Source organism: Littorina saxatilis, linkage group LG12, assembly GCF_037325665.1.
Source record: "Littorina saxatilis isolate snail1 linkage group LG12, US_GU_Lsax_2.0, whole genome shotgun sequence".
Lineage (NCBI taxonomy): Eukaryota > Metazoa > Mollusca > Gastropoda > Littorinimorpha > Littorinidae > Littorina > Littorina saxatilis.
Genome location: NC_090256.1, coordinates 26,995,445 through 27,022,116, shown reverse-complemented (window position 1 = coordinate 27,022,116; position 26,672 = coordinate 26,995,445). Strand labels below are relative to the sequence as shown.

At 40.9% G+C, this 26,672-nt stretch overlaps 1 protein-coding gene and 1 long non-coding RNA gene across 3 annotated transcripts in view; both read right to left on the bottom strand.

Annotated features, from left to right (window-relative positions):
• LOC138981639 (uncharacterized) overlaps positions 1-26,672 on the bottom strand; it is a 73,996-nt gene that overhangs the window by 45,540 nt on the left and 1,784 nt on the right. Inside the window, exon 2 of the mRNA XM_070354632.1 lies at positions 4,298-4,412. The gene's annotated coding sequence lies outside the window, so the exon portion shown is untranslated. The remainder of the gene's footprint in view (positions 1-4,297; positions 4,413-26,672) is intronic.
• Positions 7,594-10,493, bottom strand: LOC138981638 (uncharacterized). 2 transcript variants are annotated; one of them, XR_011460680.1, is made up of 3 exons: positions 9,558-10,493; positions 8,680-8,770; positions 7,594-7,694 (listed from the first exon to the last, which is right to left on the bottom strand). It is a non-coding gene; the product is annotated as an uncharacterized lncRNA (long non-coding RNA). The 2 variants fall into 2 exon arrangements; XR_011460679.1 differs by having other exon boundaries at positions 8,680-10,493.

The following is a 26,672-nucleotide window of genomic DNA, read 5'->3' as shown; positions in this document are numbered from 1 at the left end:
GACTGAATCGGTTGCCAATTACCAGACTCTGAAGCCTCCTCATACCGCATCCCTTCCAAAGCCTTTGGGACATTACACACATTATGCCAGTTTCCGAGGCCTACGCTTCCATTCACTCGCACATTATCTCTCGATCTACCCCGGCCATTCACCATTCCCGGTCTCCCTTACTTCAATTCATATATACCTACGTATTTATCCCCGAGTACGCAGTACTAGGGTCCTGCAGACTTTAATTGTGTGTGTGTGTGTGTCTGTCTGTCTCGACTTAACAGCTTATTGCTGGGAAACTACTGGGCGCAGTTCGTTCAAAAGTTGATACACTAACTTGATAATAGGTCCGATTGATCGTATTAAAACTTCATAATGTTACCTGGGACCTAAATGGCAAATAATCCACAAAAACGACTCTTAACGGAGGGCGCAATTCGCGGTGGGTCAGAATAGCCGTTCGGCTGATAAACCAGCCAAGCCAGCGACACCGTACCAGGCTTTGCGTGCTTTGCGTGCGTGTACCACTGCGCGAGGACTATACCATTTGAGTTCACTGGCGAAGGTCAGATTTGTTGGCTTGGAGGAAAGCGTTTCCGACTATGGCCAAAGGGATCCGGGTTCGATTCCCGGCATGGGCGGTCTATTTTTTTTTTTTAAATTCTTGTTTACTATTGTTTATTATGAACGTTTTAATGTTTTATTTTACTCTAATAATTTTTTTAATTGTGTAAAATAATTTTTTTTTTTTTTTTTTTTTTTTTTAAATCCAAGTGATCCTGGTGGAAAGCGATTCGTCTATGGCCAAAGTGATCCGGGTTCGATTCCCGGCATGGGCGGTCTATTTTTTTTTTTTTTTAAATTCTTGTCTACTATTGTTTATTATGAACGTTTTAATGTTTTATTTCACTCTAATAATTTTTTTAATTGTGTAAAATAAATATATATTTATTTTTTTTTTAAATCCACGTGCACAAGACAAAAACTTTCATACTGGGGGAGCGAGCCAGTCTGAAGAGTACTCGGGTCCAGCGCCAGCGTTTTTTATCCAGATTGGTCTGGCAACGTGCCATGACAATGATAACTGAGTGTCCACTGAGGGCACAGCATATAATACGACATCAGCATACGACACGACCGTGACTGGTGTAGCAAACCAGACGCGAGAATTCCCGGAGGACGCAAACCATTCTTCTTCTTCTGCGTTCGTGGGCTGAAACTCCCACGTACACTCGTGTTTTTTGCACGAGTGGAATTTTACGTGTGTGACCGTTTTTTACCCCGCCATTTAGGCAGCCATACGCCGTTTTCGGAGGAAGCATGCTGGGTATTTTCGTGTTTCTATAACCCACCGAACTCTGACATGGATTACAGGATCTTTTTCGTGCGCACTTGGTCTTGTGCTTGCGTGTACACACGGGGGTGTTCGGACACCGAGGAGAGTCTGCACACAAAGTTGACTCTGAGAAATAAATCTCTCGCCGAACGTGGGGACGAACTCACGCTGACAGCGGCCAACTGGATACAAATCCAGCGCGCTACCGACTGAGCTACATACCCGCCCGACGCAAACCATCATTTTCAATCCAGCATGCAGATTTCCAAACCTGATGTTTTGTTACAGACACTATAGAGCAACTCACATGCAGGAGATCCAAATCGGTTGTCACGTACCAGGCTTTGACCCCACATCCTACCCCCATCTCAACACCCACCCACCATGATCCCCGCACCCACCCACCATCCCCATAAACAAAATTAAAAACGCACAGTTTTCAAAGCTTTTGAGCGGATGTGGTTCGGCGTCGGCAATACGCTGAACACCATAACTTCTTTCAAATAGCCGAAAAGGTTGCAGTCAGTTCGGCAGATTTTCACGGTAAGGGGAAAAGAGGACGCACAGGACTGCCTAAAACTTCCGGAAATTGCCGAAACTTACTGGCCATGGCAAATCTGCCAAAGAAAATAAATCATAGCAATGTTCCTTGTTTTGATACATAGCAGTTTTCACAGGCTTCGTTTCCATTCTCTCTCTCAGTCTGAGTCTCTCTATACCCCCTTCACCAAACTCGCCAACCCACGTGACTTCCTCTGCTTATTGGTATCTACATAATTATCTGGATTCGTCTGGCAATGTGCTCTGACAATGATAACTGAGCGTCCACCGAGGCTTCTGTGAGATGACAATCACAGCGAAACACAATACATCAGCATACGTCACGGCCGCCACAGCTAGTGCTACTGGAAAACAAGACGGGGGATATTCCCACAAGACACGGGGCGGTAGAAAGGGCAGGCCCCTCCCCGAGGGAGGAGATGTCGGCGGGATTTGGGGGAGAGGGGGTCGTTTTTAGCTGCATCATTAATCACGGAATTAGAGGTGACCCTTTAGATCGAGCAGATACCGAGGCAGCAGCCAAAGACAACGGTGTTTACACTACCAGTCAAAAGGTTAACAACTATACCAGTCTGCGGACAGGGTTTAAGTATGCGCCAGAATTCAGTTTTAAATGAAAACGACACTAGGTCACTAAACACATGCTAATCAGTATAATGCTACGTATGTAAAAATAAGCAAGAGAAAGACGGTAACAAGAATCGTTAAGACGACATTATTATTCTTTTTCCGAGTCAGCAATACTTCCTCTGTATTAAGCAAATTCAAATCGAGTGTGTAATCAGAAAATAATGTATGTCAGAGGTCCAAAAGAACGCTAACAAGCGCTCATTCTCTCGCAAGAACGCTTATATTACAAACAAACAAAATCGTTTGTGGGTTTCTGTTAATTAGCGGAACTGGACATACTAACTTTAATGCAATCGAGATTCGTGTGACGCCTGGTCCAATATAATTACAGCTAACTGCAAATCCTCCAATCATCCCTGTGCTCCTTATTAGAGAGAAGATGCAAGGTAGACTAGATTAGGATTTAGAATAGGGAAAAGAGCTGAAGAAGACAGAGGCTTTTGCATTTTCCAAGGGACAGTGTAAGTTGCACCTAGCGGTAAAAGAACTTACGGATTCTTGTTTCTTTGTAAAGATAGGCCAGAGTAGGAGTGTTAGTCAGTTTCAAAGGATAACCCTGCATGCTGCTGGCTTCGTTTAAAGGCACAGTAAGCCTCCCGTAAACCATCAACTGTCAGGCTTTTACACACAGTTCAAACACCCTTCCATTTGAACGCTCACAAAACGGGAACATCCTAGGTGCCCTACGTAAAGAGCGAGCAATTTTCAAAGAATTAATTTTGCGGAGAGAGTGTCAGAGACAATCGGACCGTGGTGCGTTTTGGCGCTAGACCTAACTTTTAAAATCTAAATAATAAATTGACAGCTTGTTACAAAAGCATTCTTAAATCATAAAAGAAATCTTTTTTCATCAAGACAAGATCAGTACAATTCGAAGTTTTGAAAGTTTGAAAAAAGAAAAGCCGGGAAGCAGTGTCACGCAAGGTCGTGGTTCTCGTAGCAGACGACGGTTTATACCTATCGCCAGTTCCTCTGAACAGTCAAAAGCCATCGCTAGAGTTCTTGTGAACCACAGCCGTTTGTTTCGTGCATAGTCAGAGGTACTTAATAACGTGCTATTGCAGATAAGCTCACAGCGAGTCGCATTCAAATTACTAACTGACGACTACATTGTGAAAAAGGGAAACTTGATCACACGGGTTCACGATGGCTCAGGAGTAAGATAAACCACGCAAAAAAAAATTCTTTGAAAATTGCTCGCTCTTTACGGAGGGCACCTAGGATGTTCCCGTTTGGTGAGCGTTCAAATGGAAGGGTGTTTGTACTGTGTGTAAAAGCCTGACAGTATCTGTGATGGTTTACGGGAGGCTTACTGTGCCTTTAACTCAATCACTGCGTCTGAACTGATTTTTTTTTCTTTTCGTCTTTTTAAATTTATTTTTCTTATGACCTCCAATACCAAAAAATAAACTTTCGATAGCTGTCAGCACACAATAGCGCTCTGCTCTTCTTCGCAACAGGAAAGTAACCCATGTTATACACACCGTCGTTGAACGGGCTTTCTTTCCCTCAAAAAAAGTCTTACCTGGCCAGTGGAAAACATGTAACCTATGAGCCTTAAAGCCAACTTATTTTCCTTCAAGCCAACGTTAGAAAGAAAGGTCTGCATGCTTTTTAACTGCAGAGACTTCCCTTGAAAATCACTCCAAACCCTAACAGACACGCCCCCTTTTAAACCAGGGCTAGACCACAAACCCTGAGGCCCCAAAAAACAGAGCAAAGAGAAAAAGAAAGGCAGGCATGCTGGACGTAAACAGATTAAGCGATTAACACCGTTACCTTAATCCAAGGCCAGTGCCCCGTCGGCAGGTCGCAGTGGCAGTCCCATCCTAATCCCACCTCTACGTCACAGCCATTCAACCCAGCGGGACTGGGGCCAACTGCCCATTGTGATCTGAAACGCAGGAGGAGTTGGTTTGTCAAAGACGCGCAGTCCAAATCGAGAGGTACATACCAAATATCGACATCCTGGCTGATGGGAAGCCGAGTGAGAATTTGTTTATGAATTGACTTTACCGATTGCCACAAGTTCATACATTCAAACATTCACCACTCTGCACAGGAAGCAGCCAGGACGTTAGAACGCTAGCAATCACGTTCGGAATTCGAGAGAGAAAAAACAAGAAACGGACAAAGGTAATAGAAAACTAAAAAGGAAAGGTATAAAGAGAATTTGGACAAGGAAAAGGGAATATTGAAACGTCGCGTAAGGCGAAATGACATCATTTATTCAATCTGTCGGACGCACAGAATGAAACTGAACGCACTGCATTTGTTCACCAAGACAATACAGCTTCGTCAATCCCCGCGCCGAGGATATCGCTCACTTTTCACGTGCAAAACGAAATGAAATTGTCAAGCCAGTATAACGCGGTAGAGAATTGCGCTAAGCAGGACAGCGCGCTTTTCTGTATTCTTTTTAACTTTCTGAGCTTGTCTTTAATAAAAACATTTTATATCTATAATGTTTTTGAAATCAGGAAATGGCAAAGATAAGATGAAATCTTTTGAGGATCGATTTCTAAAATTCTAATCGTAGTACCTAATCAACCTATTTGCGTTAATTGTGATAACATTTTTAGAGTTAACGTGACATATGCATTATTTTTTAGATTCAGAATGTGATGAAGAATACGATGCAAAGTTTAAAATCTGTTTGCGAAAATTCGATTTTGATGACACACCACGGCCCTCATCTCGATTCCCCGTCTATGTTAAAACATTTAGTCAAAACTTGACTAAATGTAAAAAGGCACGACCATGTCCTAACTCACAAATGCCCCCTAACCTGTCAAATGAAGTCTTTAGCGTATGAAGCTCCTCCTTTCATTTTCTACTTGATGCATCCCAGACAAAGAAACTACAATGGGAAGAAGGATAACTTCCTCATTGGGCATGCTTAGAAATGAGAATGGCTAAATACGAGTTATTCCCCTTTGCTGCATGCTGATCAGGCTGTCTCCTGCTTTGTTATGACTAGTACAGTCGATCTTTCTCATGTTGTGACTTGCTTTATTTTCACATTTTCGGTATTTAAAACAGCAAACACACACACACACACACACACACACATACACTGAAGAAGTTTCCATTCTGATTCGGTTATTTTATTTGGTGCTATATGTTTGCTTCACATTGTTTCTTCTTTTACATTGCTTGAGGTATCCCAATTCGCTAAACACATCCATAATGCATGCATGGCTCATTCGAAAGAGGGCAACTGAACAACTGATGCCCAATAGCAATAAATACTGAACAACTGAACAATAAATAGCAATAAATGATGACAGCGCCAAGTTTTTAAGTACAAAGTGAAATCCTGTGACTGGACAAAGGCACAATTACAAAATACAAATAAAAAAATCGAGGCTCATTTTAAATTAAGTTCTCAGCTCATGGGGAAGCATAAGGTGACCCTAGAAACCGAAATTAGGAGACCTCCCGCCCCCAGGGCAGACTACACAAAACAAGAAGAGCAAACGCTCGATCGAGTCACTTTCGCAGTTCTGAATATTATATGAGGCATCAGATGGACAGGAAGAAATTGCTATTCACAACACAATGAGTCACGTTCACATAAAATTTGAGCCCGGTCAAATTTGAGCCCGGTCACTTTTATAGTTTCCGAGAAAAGCCCAACGTTAAGTTGTGTGTTGCCGAACAGAAAAGGCTAGTTATCTCCCTTGTTTTTCTGATAACGTTCGTAAAAGGCTACAGATGTAAATACTTTGATGTAAAGAATAATCCTACAAAGTTTCAATCACATCCGATGAACTTTGTCAAAGATATAAAATGTCTAATTTTTCCTTTGACGCTGACCTGTGACCTTGAAAAAGGTCAAAGGTCAACGAAACCATCGTTAAAGTGTAGAGGTCATTGGAGGTCACGACTAAACAAAATATGAGCCCGATCGCTTTGATAGTTTCCGAGAAAAGATATAAAATGTCTAATTTTTCCTTTGACGCTGACCTGTGACCTTGAAAAAGGTCAAAGGTCAACGAAACCATCGTTAAAGTGTAGAGGTCATTGGAGGTCACGACTAAACAAAATATGAGCCCGATCGCTTTGATAGTTTCCGAGAAAAGTCCAACGTTAAGGTGGTGTCTACGGACGGCCGGCCGGCCGGCCGGACGGACGGCCGGCCGGCCGGCCGGACAGACTAACACTGACCGATTACATAGAGTCACTTTTTCTCAAGTGACTCAAAAAAGGGGGGGGGGCTAATTTGTGAAAAAGTATAAAAGGAATCGAAAACTGTATACATGTATTTAGTTAATACCCCAAAAATTGTATAGTATATACAATGTCAGACCCTAAAGAAAGTTTGTTAGTCATTGCTTAGGCAAAACAAAGCAAAATAGCCTGTTTACGGTATCCCGACCAACCCTATTTTTCTAGACCAACCCTAGACTTTTTTTTTTTGGCATTTGGAGAAAAAGAAAAAGAAAAAAAAATCAATTTTGTTCCTGTTTTTTTGCAAAATAATTTAAAAAGATGGTTATAAAAAAAAATTAAGAAAAGCCGATTTACCGACCCTCTTTTTGTGTGCCTATGTTACTGTAAACAGACTAAAAGGTACATCAGAAACAACACACCAGGGAGGGTCCAAAATTGTATCAAAATATAGATGGTAGGGAATTCAAAATAAAAAAGACAATAGACAAAACATGTACTTCGGCTCATAGAGCCTTCTTTAATTTTTGACTCATTAAGTCCATGCTCCGAGAGTCCTTTTTTTAATTTTGAATTGCCTACCATCAATTTTTTTTTATACAATTTTGGACCCTCTTTGTACGGAGAGAGTTGGCAATTGTTAATCACATTCTCTCATCTCATTGACTCTCCTTCAGCTCCTTGGTAACATGCGTTCCCGTCTCTGCCAGGATTGGACACAGCAGCAGATAACCGGTAAATATGTAACAGGCATAAATGGCAAAATAGCTCGCCTCGCCTGATAATATATGAGACAACTGTTCTACTACAAAGTCTTTCTTGGGAGGCTTGGCTAATTTACTCGCTCGTTTTACACGGGGTTCCATCGTTTTCTTTTCTAATCGGAAAACCTTGCTCCTCAGTTTGTTGACCTTCTGCCGAAGTTCCGCTTCATGAGGGGATGGGGAGGATGACGACTTTGATGCTTTACATCCTATGTCCTCCAGGATCGCCTGAATGTCATCTAAAAAAGAAAACACACATAAAATAACATAACCATAACAAGTTACAACCTGGAAGAAATTAAAACATGTGTAATTAAATCACAAAATGAAAATAAACAATAGCGTAGGAAGGCAGGCCAGAAATGAAGTGTGTTAGCAACTATGGATACGATGTGGAACAATGATGGAATTGACCTTGTTTGGTACTGAATGGGTGAGGCCATTAGAACTGTACCCACGGAATACGCCCTATATAAGCTTCATATTGATTGATTGATTGATTGATTGATTAGGACAACAGTACCAGGTAAACTCCTCACACACCATGCCTCTTTCTTTCTTTCTTTATTTGGTGTTTAACGTCGTTTTCAACCACGAAGCTTATATCGCTACGGGGAAAGGGGAGGGGGGGGGGGGGGGGGGAGATGGGAATAGAGCCACTTAATTGTTTCTTGTTACACCATGCCTCTAACAGGATATGTTTCCCATCTTTACGTGTTGGAACTACAGGTACAATTTCATCCATCCATGCATCCGCCCTATACAGCTTCTTCTTCTTCTTCTGCGCTCGTGGGCTGAAACTCCCACGTGCACTCATTTTTTTTGCACAAGTGGAATTTTACGTGTATGATCGTATTTAGGCAGCCATACGCCGCTTCCGGAGGAAGCGTGCGGGGTATTTTTGTGTTTCTAAAACCCACCGAACTCTGACATGGATTACAGGATCTTTTTCGTGCGTACTTGGTCTTGTGCTTGCGTGTACACATGAAGGGGGATAAGTCACTAGCAGGTCTGCACATAAGTTGACCTGGGAGATCGGAAACATCTCCACACTTAACCCACCAGGCGGCCGCGACCGGGATTCGAACCCTCGACCTTCCGAGTTAATAGACCGACGTCTTACCACCCCGCCCGTCACCCTATACAGCAATTATCAACTATGTAATGGATGGGTTTAAACATTTTTTGATGTCAGGGTGTTCTTCATGGTTAAAAATCTCTTACCTGGTTGAACAATTTGTGCATCAGGCGACAGGTCGGTGCTGGCTTCATTTGTAGCTACCCTTTGCGATGGTGGCTTCCTCCCACTAGCAACCTGCAAATGCACAGCTCTTTAACTGACAAACTCACAACCAACACCCAGTCACAATGAAACAATTCTCCCAATTTCATGGCATTGGTCTTAGGCCACACAAAAAAGTGTATGTTTCTCGTAAGGCAAAACAAAAAATAATCTGTTTACAGTATCCGGACCAACCCTATTTTTTTCCCACCGGCCCTAGACTTTTTTGGGGCATTAAAAAATGAAATTAAAATATTCAGATGGCTAAAATACAAAAATAAAAAGCCGACCTACCGACGCTATTTTTGGGGGGCCTATGTTACCTTAAACAGACTTTTTTTGTGGCCTAACATGACTAAAGGTGGAGATTTTTTTTCTAAACTTTTTTTTTTAAACCATCTTTTTAACTTATTTTGTTGAAAAGCAGGAAAACAATTGATTTTCGAATACCCCTTTTATTTTTGAAAATGCAAAATAAAAGTCTAGGGTCGTCAGGAAAACATAGGTAGGGTCAGGTGACCAGAAACATACAACTTTTTTGTTGTTGACGCCGACCCTATACTTTTTTTGCCATTTGGGGCTGTTTTTTGGCAAAATAAGTTCATCATATCATCATAATCAAGACGTCGATCCAAAATAAGTAACTTTTTTTTGTTGGCCTTATCATTTTTTTGCGCTAAATGCAAACAGGCATTATTTGATGGGAACAATGCTGTTTTTTTTCAATTCTTACATCAGCCTCAAACTTGTCATTACTCAGCCTGCATTTAATAGTGTGCTTCATTGGTTTGCAAAAACCTAAAACCAATAAATAAATAACCTTCGGTGGTGGATTGGGCACTGCAAACAATGTCGGGACAGCATTCCACACAAGTGATCCTCTCTGCAGGATTGTTTTACTGGTTGGCCTCAAAGTGATCAGTACAAAGCTTGAGACCTTGAACATCAGCTGGCTGCAGCTTTTCAAAGTCCTCTCGCCTTGTGAATTGCATCCATATTCTGCACCTAGTTTGACAATAAAAACAACAATGTTATTGTTAAACTAAGCAAAAAGGAAAGACAAAAAAAGCTAAATCAGATCTTCAGTCTAAATCTAACGCTCTGCCTGAACGCAAAACGGATGAGTGATGTACCTTTGTACTGTAGTTTTCCCGTAAGCAAGGTTTGATAAAGGTTTCGGCAAATATGCCCACGGGTAGTTTGTCATCAAGTGTAAACTGTTGTTTTGTACTGACTGCTGACTCACACTCACAGTCGTAAGTACAGTGTACACATGCACACACAGGTACACACGCAGACACACGCGTACATAGTACAGCTAGTACAGAAATCTCAGGATGAACCGATCCATGCTATGTTTGTAATATTTCATTTGCATATTAGTTCTATAAATACTGTAGTATCATGATTCATAGCAGACAAAAATGCCCAGAGACAGTTGGCTTATCTGAGTGAGTTGACTCGAGCCATTGCATTCTCATTCTGAAGAAGGTAAACCTGATGAAATAATCACTGCACAACCCACCTTTTTTCTTCTTTAGGGAACTTGTGGAAAGTTTTCCCGAAGCAGCTCTGTTTGTAACGGGCGTTCTTGCAACAAAAAGCCGAGCACAATTTACCACCACCTCGCACGCGATCGGTACCTACGCGATCCGCCATTTTGTTTTCGCCGTCAGCATGTAACTAGGGACGATAACCCACAAACACTTTTTCGCATTTTCTTCGCAAGTTCCACGTCTTCCTTATGTACAGTGTTTGTCCCAGAGTCCTAATTCCAACAAGAAAACACCAAGGCCAAAACAGTTGAGCACCCCCGAGAATAAACCTAATTTTTACAGAGCGTTTTCACGTTGTTGTTTTGTTTCGAACGAAAGCAAAAGAAATAACAGACCAAATTATCGCTTGACAAATCCCATTATTCTTTGGAGAAAAAACACATACAAAAACGTCCACCGTTTCCGCTGACAAAGTATAATACAAATCCAAATGGGGCAGAAAGAAAAAAAGAGAAAAAAAAATACTCACAGAAAAATAAAAGATCATTAATATTTCCGGTAGACATACAGCTGAGAGAAGTATGTGACGAGGAATAGAGACAAAATGTCAGGCTATTTACAGACCCTCCAATAACGCCGTAGACTGGGTCACACGACAAAAACGCCATCATCCAATTGCCTCAGGGGCAGACTATCGAGCGAGCATCAATGTCGGAAAGCAGTTCAGGAACTGCCCTGCTACAGGTCGACTTTCCGTAATAAGATAACAAAACTCATTCCTCTGCAACGAGGCAGTAAAAAAAAATTTATTTAGCCTTATTTTTGCCACGGAGAGCGTTGAACAACAAGCGGCTTTCAACGTTGTTGTTTTTTTAAGTAGCTTTGGGAGATATTTCGCTTTGATTTATGATAACGTTATGTCCCTTTGCCATTTGTGTTTCTGAGTTTCCATAGCAAAGGCCACGTTACAAAAAGATCAGAAATGTACGAAGCTGAGAAAAGCTTGTGTTGCCTGATTTTCGACCATTTAAGGTAAATAAAAATTTTAATTGTTTTCCTGCTGGTTTAATGTTGCTGTAACGGGGTTTCCTTACTGTTCCCGTTGTTGTTGTTTTCTTGATTGTTCGATCTCTCTGTAGTGCTATTCTTTCAATTTTCCCTTTGAAATTTTCTGTATTAATTAGCATGTTTACTTGCTTGTTTTTTGGTTTGCTTTTAAACGTATTGCCCTACCTGATGTTTGTGTATGATTGTACCATGATTCATCAAAGCTCTCTGTGTTGCTATGTGGGCGGGGATATAGCTCAGTTGGTAGCGCGCTGGATTTGTATTCAGTTGGCCGCTGTCAGCGCGAGTTCGATCCCAGGTTCGGCGGAAATTTATTTCACAGAGTCAACTTTGTGTGCAGACTCTCTTCGGTGTCCGAACCACCCCCCGTGTACACTACATTGGGTGTGCACGTTAAAGATCCCACGATTGACAAAAGGGTCTTTCCTGGCAAAATTGCTTAGGCACAGTTAATAATTGTCTACCATACCCGTGTGACTTGGAATAAGGCCGTGAAAGGTAAATATGCGCCGACATGGCTGCAATCTACTGGCCGTATAAAATTTCATCTCACACGGCATCACTGCAGAGCGCCTAGAACTGTACCCACGGAATATGCGCGATATAAGCTTCATTGATTGATTGATTGATTGATGATGCTTTTCAATTAGATAAATGTTGAAACACTTGCATTATGAGACCTAGATTCAACCAGACCAGACCAGACCAGACCAGAAGAACAGACCAGACCAGACAAACATACAAAACCTGACGGTGACAACAGAGAGCCACAGACAAAGACAGGCGCAGGTGCCTGTGAACTGAAGGAAGGCCTTCATCACACATAATATGGAGAGAAAAAACGGACCGGAACCGGACGGGTCAAAGCGACGGATACAGAGAGAGAGAGAGAGAGAGAGAGAGAGAGAGAGAGAGAGAGAGAGAGAGAGAGAGAGGACACACAAACAAAGCACACCGTGAGTGTCACAGAGGCATGCCAACGGTCCCAAAGACAACGGCACGTGCACAACTGTCCCCCGCGGTCCTATATTGATTACTGTTCCAAACCAGATAGAGGTGTACGGCACTGACAGAGAGGGGGAGAAATGGGGGCAGACAGACAGGCAGATAGACAGAGACAAGAGACAGACTGAGAGTGAGAAACAGAAAGACAAATAGATGGGGGGGGGGGGGGGGGCAGAGACAGAGATAGAGAGACTGGGAGATGGGAGAGAGACATTCAGACTAAGAGAGAGAGAGAGAGAGAGAGAGAGAGAGAGAGAGAGAGAGAGAGAGAGAGAGAGAGAGAGAGAGAGAGAGAGAGAGAGAGAGAGAGAGAGAGAGAGAGAGAGAGAACAGGGGAAAAGAAGAAGAAAAGATGATGATGATGATGATGATGATGACGATGATATTTTTCAATGAGGGCACAATAGCATTATATTGCGATTGTCAAAGTGGCATGGAAATAGTGTCCAGGTGGCATGTCAAGGTCCTTAGGACGGCGGTAAGTGCAATACCCCCAACCCCACCCCAGCCCTACTATTGATCACAGGTCCAAGCCAGATAGCACCATTGACCGAAAAAAACGAGAGAGAGAGAAAGAGAGAGAGAGAGAGAGAGAGAGAGAGAGAGAGAGAGAGAGAGAGAGAGAGAGAGAGAGAGAGCACAAGTTGGCGTTATGAATGCCACGTTTTGCTTGCCCATCACACATATTCACAACCCTTCGCTACGCCAGGAACCTTCCTGATTAGCAATGGCACACTACCATTCACAAATCTCAGTTGTTCCTGAAGCGACATCAAGTCTGCTAAGTTTAGTCGTCGTAATTATTGCACGTGAATGACACCTCAACACTGTTCTTCCTCACCGAGCTAAGCCTGTACAACTATAAAATAAAATAAAAAGTAGATTATGCCCTGAAAGATATAATAAAGTTAAACAAACGCGCGGAGGTTTGTCAGCCAATACCAATAAGAATTATTCCGTCTCTCCCCTGTGGTACGACAAACATTTCTTATCGAAGCATAAGTGCACAACAGTGTACTATTGACTTCACGAGACACGCGAAAACAAACTGTACCACTCAAAAAAAATCGATACCAAAACCCTCCCAGATCTACATTTACCCACCACCAATCAAAACACTGGTTCGCTGTTTCCCTCCAATCCGGCAACAAAACAAGAACCACGTGACACCGCTGAGCAAGCACAGTCCGTCCAATCAGACAAAGTAACCAGCACGAAAAACGCTACCAAAACCCCACGGCCGATAACACCGTGCAAACACAGACGGACCAATTGAATCAAAGAACTAAATTGGGAGCGGCAACTGATTAAAATCGATACTGCCTCAAAAGATGAAGATTTACTGTGGATTTGGAGGGAGGTGGTAGGGGAAGGGTGGACAAATGAAATCTGGGACAGCGACTAAAATGACACAAAACGATAACACTTTACAGTCGATATCGCCCAGTAAATTTGGATTCAACGTCGTGTGTGTGTGTGTGTGTGTATGTGTGTGTGTTTGTGCGCGCGCGTGCGTGCTTGAGTGCGTGCATGTGTGTATGTGTGTGTGGGTGTGTCCTATAAGGAATGGGTGAGTTAGGGGAAGGGGTGAGTCTGGCAAAGATGGTGCATGAGGACGTGTTGGAATACCAAAAGCGATAGAATAGGACTCCAAGCGTCAATATTGCCCAATGAATATAAATTCAGCTCTGTGCAAGGTGGGAGGAGGTTTGAGGGAAAACCAGCCACATCTTAAATCCAAAAACACAACCTAACGGTACCACCTCATAGTTTCAGTGGATCTCACCAAACAAAGTAGATTCAGCGTGTGACGTGTATGTTTGAGGGAGGGGGGGGGGGGGGTAGAAGGAGTTGAGGGCAAAGACGGAGGGGTGGGGTGGGAGGGGATGGGGGTGGCTGAAGGTTGAATGAGGAGGGGGGGGGGGGCGGCTCGGGAGAGAGTTACTGGGAACATGGGGCTGGAAAACAGTCCAGAGGGGCCACTCCACAAGATACAACTTGAGCCTGTCCCCGATTGGCCGCTCAAGCCACAGCAAACAGTGCTGACAAGCTGCCCGCCTCCGCGCCATACAAGCCTCAATCCTCACAATCCCCTTGTCAATTAGGGGCTAGGGGCTGCTCTCGCTTTTCTCACAGCAATTAGGGAGACAGCAAAACGTGATGGGGGAACCAAACTGGCAGTAATGGTCAATAGATCGCACCATTAAGCGTACCAGTGAGAACGGAAACAGATTGGAAAAGAACATAATAGGACATTTTACAACTTGTCTAGTTCCTTTCAAAAGAACTATGAGGACAATTTCTACGCTTTTTGTCGAGCGAAGAGCAATATATGGCTCAGATACGTTGTGTTTGTGTGTGTGTGCTCAGACTGTCTACAGAGTGAAACTGAAACAGATCTACAGAATAACCATACAAGAAGAGCAAACGCTAGTTTCACTCCCCCTGGTTTCACTCCAGTGGTAGGATGTAGCCGCCAAGTCAGTGGCACCAAAGCGACCTTGGCAGATGACCGGGGGCATGGCAGTGTAAAACCTTACAATAATGGTGGAAAACCAGAGAAACTAACCAAATGTCAACCTTCTAGATCCCAAAAACGTCTTAAAAATTGAAAATACCCACCATCACCTTAAATCTCAAGTTCAATCTTGATCAATAAAGATCGGTTCACATCCTCCCTCTCCCTATCCCTCTCTCTGTACAATACTAGCTACATAATGAGATGGCGTATCAAAGGTTTTCATCTCTGTCTGAGAGCTCCGTGATTTCTGAACACCGGGTGTGGATCAATGAATCTACTGTCAGAAGAACAATGAAGGTGTGTCCGAACAAAGGCGTTCCAGAGACAGAAGCTGTCCTCCTAATTCACAGACTCCTGCAATTTGGTGCCAGACATGATCTATAGACGCACAGAGCCGGGCCGTTCCAACGACTTTCAGCCCTGGGACTGTATGTATATGTTCCAGTAAATTCTCAAAACCAGGAAATGTACAAAATCCCTGTAAATGTCAGTTTCCTGTTTCCTAAAAAATCGAGGAAATGTGTACATTTTGCTTGCCTTTTTTTGATGAATTTAATAAACAGGAAAAATAGTTTTTAGTAAATTTGTCAAATTCTACAGATTCACAAGAAATGTGTAAACCCTACACTGAAGACAGGGACAACACCGGGAAGGCTCAGATGCACAGGATGGTTCAGCAGTTTGCTGTGTCTAATGATTGCGCTGGTTATACATGTATGTATTTTGTTAGCCAGTATGAACCAAAAAACAAGAAAAATACATCATCAAATAAAAAACAAGAACGCTCACTTGGTCACGGCAACTTGTCAAACGAAAATAGTCCCTTTTGTTAGAACAACAATTAGCACTGGAGTAAAACCACAGCACATTGCTATTGAATAACACGTTATCTAACACTTACTAGGTGAGAGACAAAATGGTAGAATAAATATACCAGTCATATTGTATGCATGTATGAATGCTTAAAGACAGAACTATAGACTTCGAAGGGGAAAGAAAATATTCACACACACACACACACACACACACACACACACACACACACACACACACACACAAATAATCTCACTGCAAGTTTCAATAATAATGTCAGTACAGGGGCGGATCACATCATTTTTAAGGGGGGGTTTCCAAATTTCTTTTAGGGACAATTCGGCAACGCAAAGCGTTTAGTTGAGGGCGCGAAGTGTTCGAACCTCCTAGGGGGTCCCAGGGCATGCCCCCCCCCCCCCCCCCCCTCGGAAAATGATGATAAAAGCAAGGAAAAGGAGCAATCTGGTTCAATCTGAGCAAAGAAACTTCCTCTGATACACCTTCCAAAAAATAAAGTTAAGAAGACAAATTTGGATCAAAACTAGGACAATTGACCGATTCGGTGCAACCTGAGCTAACAAATTAGCCAACTACTTTCAAAAACCGTCACTTAGAAGAGAGATGCCGGCTCCTAGAGGGCATGCCCCCCCCCCGGGACAAATTTGATAAAAATCAAGGAAAATGGAGCAATCTGAGCCATCATTTTTTCTTTAATTTCAAATTTATTTATTTCTTCTTTTAATTTGTTTCTCTTTTTTTTTATATTTAGTCAAGTTTTGACTAAATATTTTAACATCGAGGGGGAATCGAAACGCGGGTCGTGGTGTATGTGCGTGTGTGTGTGCGTGTGTGCGTGTGTGTGTGTGTGTGTGTCTGTGTGAATGTGTAGAGCGATTCAGAGAAAACTACTGGACCGATCTTCATGAAAGTTGACATGAGAGTTCCTGGGTATGAAATCCCCGAACGTTTTTTTCATTTTTTTGATAAATGTCTTTGATGACGTCATATCCGGCTTTCGTGAAAGTTGAGGCGGCACTGTCACGCCCTCATTTTTCAACCAAATTGGTTGAAATTTTGGTCAAGTAATCTTCGACGAAGCCCGGACTTCGGTATTGCATTTCAGCTTGGTGGCTTAAAAATTAATTAATGACTTTGGTCATTAAAAATCTGAAAATTGTAAAAAAAAAATAAAAATGTATAAAACGATCCAAATTTACGTTCATCTTATTCTCCATCACTTGCTGATTCCAAAAACATATAAATATGTTAAATTCGGATTAAAAACAAGCTCTGAAAATTAAATATATAAAAATTATTATCAAAATTAAATTGTCCAAATCAATTTAAAAACACTTTCATCTTATTCCTTGTCGGTTCCTGATTCCAAAAACATATAGATATGATATGTTTGGATTAAAAACACGCTCAGAAAGTTAAAACAAAGAGAGGTACAGAAAAGCGTGCTATCCTTCTCAGCGCAACGAATATCCCGCTCTTCTTGTCAATTCCACGGGCACTGCCTTTGCCACGGGCGGTGGAGTGACGATGCTGCGAGTATACGGTCTTGCTGCGTTGCGTTGCGTTCAGTTTCATTCTGTGAGTTCGACAGCTACTTGACTAAATATTGTATTTTCGCCTTACGCGACTTGTTTTAGATTTCCTGTGCATATATCCTCTGTAAATGTACCTCCATTTTGCCTTTTGAGAACTCATTTAAGGCAGTTTTTTCAGCAGAAGGCCAAAAATGATTATTTTTATTATCAAATACTGTGTTTATGTTTGTACCTGGTATGGATAGAAGTATAAAAGAATGTTAAATCATGTATTTTCCATCGTATTTTTGAGAATATTTTTCATGGAGAATGATTTATTTAGTCTTAAGCACAAAAACATCAAAATCGCTAAGAATCGATTTACGTCAAAATTCCAGGACGACGATGAAATTCAATTTTGCGCATGTCATATTAATACCAGCTGACAGAGATCCCACAGATCCTTTGAAACCTACTGTCAGTGCCACGGGCACATTATTGATTTGGACACGAGGGAATTTAAGACTCTACAAAAACTAACAGTTACATCCATGTCATTTGCACTGGGGCAGAAAAGTAAATATTATTGAATGGGCTCGCTATATTTGGCTGTGTAAACATCAGGACAGCAAAATGAATTATCTCTGGCAAATGGGGCAGAGACAGAAAATCAAAATGAGAAAAATTGTGATGGCCAATCCCTCCGAAAGCAATTTTTTTCTAAGCAGAAAATTTTCGGAGACAAGTTTGGCCTTCGCTGTTCGGAATCTGTTTGGGTGGAGCTCTAGCTTTTCTTTCAATTGTTCGCCTGTCACACTTAGAGATCAGTTCTCAGTATGAACTTTTTACTGAAACAATTCTACAAAAATTCTCCAATACACTGTTCTCTCGAAAGTTTCAGACACAAAAAGAAACACCTGTCAACCTGTTACTGATTATCACCTTCAGAACTGCAGAAAAAACACAAAAGATTAAATATATATATATGTCCCTTACGTGATATTTGCTTGCTGATTTCAACTGCAAACATTGCCACAGAAATTAATATCCAAATCAATAGAAAGAAAAGAGCTCCACCCAACCAGATTCCATTCATTTATGCTCATTTAAAATTATTCTATTTCTAGAGGAACAATATTTACGCATGAATAATTATGTTTCTGTTAAGAGCAAAGGTATAAATTCGCAGCTGATACATCAGAATGACTCAGCGATGTAATACAGGTGCTTGTAGTGAGGAAGCTTTTAATAATACATAAAAATACTGTTTTCTTAAATTGAACATTTATACCTTTAGAGTAAATCGACTGTCTTTAATTGTAAAGTGTATATATATATGTATCAATAAACAGCAGATGCATGCTAAACCAAATCGCCGAACTCCCCGCAAAACTAAAACTGATCAAATGAAGCATACAAACTGTTGAAGCCACGAATAAAACCATTGACTTCACCATCACGCAAACTTTCATTTGAAAACTCTAAGGTGTAATAACTATAAGCTGACTTTAAAAAATCAAAACAGAAGAGTCAAGATCAATAAATCAATAGGAAGACAAAGATGCCTTCATTGATTCTACCGTCCAGGGGGGAAATCTTTCTCTTTCAAGCCTGAAGTTCGAGTGGTTTACCATTCAGACTGGGACAGCAGTCAGCAGGCACCACTCCTATTTTCTATTGAAGAACACTCCTTTTTCTGTGACCCAAATCCTAGACAAGCTTATTTGCTGTGTTGAACCACTGCTACTAGTCTTAAAGGTACAGGTACATACCTGTCTTCCCCTGCAGACCAACTTGTAAATCATCTACTGGGCATCACACATTGGCATGGATAAATATTTGGTTGTACCTCAGTGACAGCCAGGTAGAGCCGGGTATTCTTGTCAGTAATTGGTTTAAACAAAATGTTATTCATAATACATGACATGAAACAATTGACAGTATGCAACTAGGGCACGAACTCAAGCAAAACAGCTTATTTTATTTGACTCAAACGATACAACATTTCACAAATATTAATGACTAGAGGAATACCCGGCTTCGCCGGGGTGAATCGCGAGACAGAGACAGACAGCGTGGCGGTTCATCACAATCACCTCTGCAGGCGAAGTCCTGTCAAACGGGATTGAGAATTTTAGAGCTTATTTCTTAGCCCTATATTATCTGCTGTGGCTTCTCACATGCCAGAACATACAGACAGACAAAAGCCGCTAGACCCCATCACAAACAGAACTCTATAATACATAGGTTTTTGCCTACACACACACACAAACACACACACACACAGAGAAGCCGTATATATATATGCATATCTGTATCTATAAATATATAGAGATAGGTGAGAGTGTATTTTTCGCGTGGCTATAAATTGATTCGACCTTTTCACTTTGACAGTAAGAACAACTTACGGGTGCAAGGGAAGCGTTCTGGACAGCGCAGTGACATTCTAAAAATAAATAGTAACTTACAACTGAACGGGAAAGCCACACGAAGGAAGGGAGATAAACGCCAAACACTGGAGAAGATAAGGAAGAGTTACTTATAATGGTGAAATGAACACAAAAACGAACATGAGTTTAGCGCTGCGCGCTGAGAGCACGTGTTGAAATATCTCATCGATGATATTGTGTCCGGGGTGTAGCTGAATACGGTGTCCAAATTTGAAAAAGAACCACCGAGAACTTTGGCGTTGTGATGTGGTGTAGCGGCTATGGTGTGTCGGTATGGGGGCCCGGGTAAGCTGAGGTGGAACCAAAATAGCTGAGGTGGAACCAAAATCGGTTCCGCGCTGCGCGCTGAGAGCACGTGTTGAAATATCTCATCGACCAGGTTGTGTCCAGGGTGTACCTGAATATGATCACCAAATTTGAAACAGATCCATCGAGAACCTTGGCCGCGCATCGCGCACAGACACACAGACACACAGACACACAGACACTAGTCGTATATATATATAGATGGTGGACATGACAATAATAATAATAATAATAATAACGGGCATTTATAAAGCGCCTTATCAGAAGTTCAAAGCGCGTGACAACAATACATGTATACAAAAATCATACAATCACTGTCAGATTCAAACAACACATCATGCACATCTCACATCCCCAGACTCTATACTAAGGAACTATCCGTAATGTTGTTGGAACAAGTGAGTTTTCAAATTGGACTTAAAAGATGAAATGGATGGAGAGTGACGTAATTGAAAGGGGAGTGAATTCCATAACTGAGGTCCATAATACGAAAACGTGCGGAAGCCATGAGCCTTGCGTTTAAAGCGACCTTGACGGAGAAGTCGAGCATCATCAGAAGAACGAAGGGTGCGAGAGGGAGTGTAGAGGGAGACCAGTTCAGAAAGATAGGCAGGTGCCGATTCAGAGATGATATTGTAGAAGAGTAAATCGGGGGGGGGGGGGGGGGGGGGGGGCCTAAAGCAAAACAGAAAAATCTAAAGAGAAAAAAACCCGTGGAAGTACATGCGGCAGCCAAAAAGAAAGGCTAGGGATAAATCGTGGGGGGGAAAGAAAACGGAATTTTAGAAATGCAGCATGAATATATTCAAGTAATTATCGTACAATGAATTGCTAGTCTTTTTAGACACTCAGGCTACATGTGACCTTAAATAACATCTTCCTTCCTTCCTGTGCAACTCATCTTGTCAGCCGCCACAGATCCTTCCAAGCTTTCACATGGGGAAAGAACCTGGACACGTTTAAATATAATTTTTTTTTTGAAGAATGGTGGTTTTTACATAGAGGGGGAATCGAGACGAGGGTCGTGGTGTATGTATGTATGTGTGTGTGTGTGTGTGTGTGTGTGTGTGTGTGTGTGTGTGTGTGTGTGTGTGTGTGTGTGTATGTGTGCGTGCGTGCGTGTGTCTGTGTGTGTGTGTGTGTGTGTGCACGTGTGTGTCTGTCTGTCTGTCTGTCTGTGTGCGTGTGTGTGTGTAGAGCGATTCAGACTAAACTACTGGACCGATCTTTATGAAATTTTACATGAGAGTTTCTGGGAATGATATCCCCGGACGTTTTTTTCTTTTTTTCGATAAATACATTTGATGACGTCATATCCGGCTTTTTGTAAAAGTTGAGGCGGCACTGTCACACCCTCATTTTTCAATCATTGCAATTTTGGCCCAGCAATCTTCGACGAAGGCCGGACTTCGGTATTGCATTTTAGCTTGGTGGCTTAAAAATTAATTAATGACTTTGGTCATTAAAAATCTGAAAATTGTAAACAAGAATAATTGTTTTTACAAGAAGAGCAAACGCTCGATCGAGTCACTTTCGCAGTTCTGAATATTATATGAGGCATCAGATGGACAGGAAGAAATTGCTATTCACAACACAATGAGTCACGTTCACATAAAATTTGAGCCCGGTCACTTTTATAGTTTCCGAGAAAAGCCCAACGTTAAGTTGTGTGTTGCCGAACAGAAAAGGCTAGTTATCTCCCTTGTTTTTCTGATAACGTTCGTAAAAGGCTACAGATGTAAATACTTTGATGTAAAGAATAATCCTACAAATTTTCAATCACATCCGATGAACTTTGTCAAAGATATAAAATGTCTAATTTTTCCTTTGACGCTGACCTGTGACCTTGAAAAAGGTCAAAGGTCAACGAAACCATCGTTAAAGTGTAGAGGTCATTGGAGGTCACGACTAAACAAAATATGAGCCCGATCGCTTTGATAGTTTCCGAGAAAAGTCCAACGTTAAGGTGGTGTCTACGGACGGCCGGCCGGACGGCCGGCCGGACAGACTAACACTGACCGATTACATAGAGTCACTTTTTCTCAAGTGACTCAAAAACGATCCAAGTTTACGTTTATCTTATTCTTCATCATTTTCTGAGTCCCAAAACATATAAATATGTTATATTCGGATTAAAAACAAGCTCTGAAAATTAAAAATATAAAAATTATTATTAAAATAAAATTTCCGAAATCGATTTAAAAACAATTTCATCTTATTCCTTGTTGGTTCCTGATTCCAAAAACATGTAGATGTGATATGTTTGGATTAAAACACGCTCAGAAAGTTAACAAGTCGCGTAAGGCGAAAATACAATATTTAGTCAAGTAGCTGTCGAACTCACAGAATGAAACTGAACGCAATGCCATTTTTCAGCAAGACCGTATACTCGTAGCATCGTCAGTCCACCGGTCATGGCAAAGGCAGTGAAATTGACAAGAAGAGCGGGGTAGTAGTTGCGCTAAGAAGGATAGCACGCTTTTCTGTACCTCTCTTTGTTTGAACTTTCTGAGCGTGTTTTTAATCCAAACATATCATATCTATATGTTAATATAAATGTTTTAACATAGAGGGGGAATCGAGACGAGGGTCGTGGTGTATGTGTGTGTGTGTGTGTGTGTGTGTGTGTGTGTGTGTGTGTGTGTGTGTGTGTGTGTGTGTGTGTGTGTGTGTGTGTGTGTGTGTGTCTGTCTGTGCGTGTGTGTGTGTAGAGCGATTCAGACTAAACTACTGGACCGATTTTTATGAAATTTTACATGAGAGTTCCTGGGAATGATATCCCCGGACGTTGTTTTCTTTTTTTCGATAAAAGTCTTTCATGACGTCATATCCGGCTTTTTGTAAAAGTTGAGGCGGCACTGTCACACCCTCATTTTTCAATCAAATTGATTGAAATTTTGGCCAAGCAATCTTCGACGAAGGCCGGACTTCGGTATTGCAATTTTCAGCTTGGTGGCTTAAAAATTAATGAATGACTTTGGTCATTAAAAATCTGAAAATTGTAAAAAATAATTTTTTTATAAAACTATCCAAATTTACGTTCATCTTATTCTTCATCATTTTCTGATTCCAAAAACATATAAATATGTTTTATTTGGATTAAAATTAAAATCAGAGAATTTTGTATTGCTTATGGTAAAGAAAAGAAAAGAAAATTAATTTCCGAACGCTCCCTGCTTACGAAAGAGCTTAATGAAACGGACAAAAAACTGGCTTCCAACCCTTATGATGTACACCTTATGACTCACAGAGGCCAGGTTAAACAAAATCTAGAACTCCACGAATTAAATGAGGCAAAAAGCGCCCAAAAGCGATCAAAGGAAAAATATATTGCTGAAGGAGAAAAGAACACAAGATATTTTCTTGGGCTTGAAAAAATGCGAGCCAACATGAAGATCATGGATAAACTGCAAACTGCAGAAGGTAACACAGTCACCGCCCAAAGCGATATCCTACAAGAACAAGTTAAATTCTACAAAAACGTTTTTAAGAAAACCGATGATTTCTCAGAGGCACAGGCTAATACTTTTTTAGGAGAAGCTGATATCCTACAACTGACACGAGAACAAACTGAAGCGTTAGAAAACCCAGTAACTGAACAAGAACTTCTTAAAGCGTTAAAAAGCATGAAAAATGGTTCTTCACCGGGATGTGACGGAGTGACTACAAATTTTATTAAATTCTTTTGGTCGAGAATAAGAGAGCTACTATTAGGCTCGATTCAAAGATCCTTTCATGTAGGAGAAATGTCTCCCTCACAAAAAAGAGCTATTATAACCTTAATCCATAAAGGAAAAGACCTCACAAGAGATAACTTGTGTAACTGGAGACCCATCTCCCTTACAAATACAGACTATAAATTATTAGCAAAATGCCTTGCGCTTAGGATGTCGAATGTTATAAGTGATTTGATCTCAGAGGATCAAGTGGGATTCATTAAGGGTAGAAAAGCTAGTAATATTATCCGATTAATAGATGACGTAATTGAACATATGAATAATGAAAATAAACCCGGTATTCTATTGGCCCTAGATTATACACGTGCATTTGACTCTATCTCCAAGGAATTCATGCTATGGGCTTTCAGAAAATTCGGATTTGGCGAGAATTTTACGCATTGGGTTAAAGTTCTCACAAATGAGACCGAAAGTAGTATTAACTACCTTGGCTGGATTTCCGAACCATTCCCGATTGAGACAGGAATTCGCCAAGGCTGCCCGTTTTCGCCAATGGCCTTCATTCTCAGATTGGAAATTCTTGCAATAAAGATTAGAAACGATCCAAGCATACACGGACTTCGATTACCTCGCTCCCAGATAGAGACTAACAACTCAATTGATATGATAAAATTAGCAATGTACGCTGACGACATTAGCATGCTATTACAAGGAAAACAAGATCTGGAAAACGCAATGAAGCTTGTCACTGATTTCACGAAAATATCACAACTAAAAATTAATAAAAACAAAACGGAAGCAATGTGGCTAGGATCTCAAAAGGACAGCAGAGAACATCTCTGTGACTTAAAATGGAAAAAACAACTAAAGATTTTAGGTATACTCTTTAAAAATGATGTCACTGCATCAGACATAAATGAGAATTGGTCGGTAAGAATCGAAAAAATAGAAAGAATAATAAGCATATGGTCTAAAAGAAACCTTAGTATCACAGGCAAATTATGTATTGTAAAAAGTTTCTTGATTTCACAATTTGTATACCCAATGCAAGCTTTAAGTGCTCCAGCCACTATCCTACAGAAAGTAAATACAATCTTATTTCGATTTTTATGGAAAAAGAAGTACACAAATACGCGAGCCTATGAAAAGGTAAAAAGATGTGTAATGTGCAACGTAGGGGAGAATGGAGGTTGTAATATGATAAACATAATAGATATGCAAGCCACCATTATGATGACATGGATAACTCAGTTAAAAATAGACACATCTGCCAAATGGAAATTAATACCAACCTACATCTTTAATGAAGTTGGAACAAACCTTTGCTGCCTCAATGCTACTGCCAATCTAAAAACATTTTTAGGACTCGAAAAAGTCAAATCTAAATTCTGGAAATCATGTCTAATTAAATGGCTTGAATTCAGAAATATATACCTGTCCAATACTGAATTCAAATATACCTGTCTCTGGAATAGCAAAGAGATAATGTACAGAAACAGACCTCTGTTCTTCAAGAGATGGACAAATGCATACATAAATTACGTCCAAGATATATGGACAGACGAGGGATTATTACCAATCGCACGTATTGCAGAAAAAATCGGGGACTACCCTGCTCTGCTGTTTGATTATAATGCAATGCGAACCGCGCTCATTGCGCAATCATTGCGAGCTGACAATAACCAAACTCAAGAAGCGACTGTCTCTCTAGAACCTCAATCTCTTAAAAACTGGACTCCCAAAAAATTTAGATCACTACTTACCAAACAAAAAGCAAATACTCCTTGCTCAATACATTTTTGGATGAATAAATATAACTATAAAATAGAAAGAAATCATTGGATGATAGCAAACAACTGCACCAAGGAAGAGCGACTAAGGCTACTTCACTGGAAGATATTGCATAATATCTACCCCACTAATATCTTACTACACAAAATGAAAAAACGTGAAAACAATCGCTGTAGTCTGTGTGGAGATATTGATTTCATTGAACATTTTTTCTTTAAATGCCCAAGAATATCACTTTTTTGGAAGAACGTAGAAAAGCAAATCTATACAAGAAGAGCAAACGCTCGATCGAGTCACTTTCGCAGTTCTGAATATTATATGAGGCATCAGATGGACAGGAAGAAATTGCTATTCACAACACAATGAGTCACGTTCACATAAAATTTGAGCCCGGTCACTTTTATAGTTTCCGAGAAAAGCCCAACGTTAAGTTGTGTGTTGCCGAACAGAAAAGGCTAGTTATCTCCCTTGTTTTTCTGATAACGTTCGTAAAAGGCTACAGATGTAAATACTTTGATGTAAAGAATAATCCTACAAAGTTTCAATCACATCCGATGAACTTTGTCAAAGATATAAAATGTCTAATTTTTCCTTTGACGCTGACCTGTGACCTTGAAAAAGGTCAAAGGTCAACGAAACCATCGTTAAAGTGTAGAGGTCATTGGAGGTCACGACTAAACAAAATATGAGCCCGATCGCTTTGATAGTTTCCGAGAAAAGTCCAACGTTAAGGTGGTGTCTACGGACGGCCGGCCGGATGGCCGGCCGGACGGCCGGCCGGACGGCCGGCCAGACGGCCGGCCGGACAGACTAACACTGACCGATTACATAGAGTCACTTTTTCTCAAGTGACTCAACAAAAACAGGTTCACAGATAAAATTAAAAGAAACTGACGTTTTATTTGGTTTCCAACCGAACAAGCAACAGGACCAAACTATAAGAAATATTAACTTTATTCTGCTTGTTGCAAAAATGTCAATAAGTATATACAAATACGGAGAAGGCTTTGACCCAAATTGTATATTTGAAAGAGAGCTCTCCATTCGGCTTTTTGACTGAGAAACCCAGTACTATCATGCTATTGTAAATGACTCGTTGCAAATGTCTCGTTGCAGAGAAAGAAAGAAAAAAAAAAAAAAGAAAAAAAAATGTTTTATTTGGATTAAAAACAAGCTCTGAAAATTAAAAATATAAAAATTATGATCAAAATTAAATTTTCGAAATCAATTTAAAAACAATTTCATCTTATTCCTTGTCGGTTCCTGATTCAAAAAA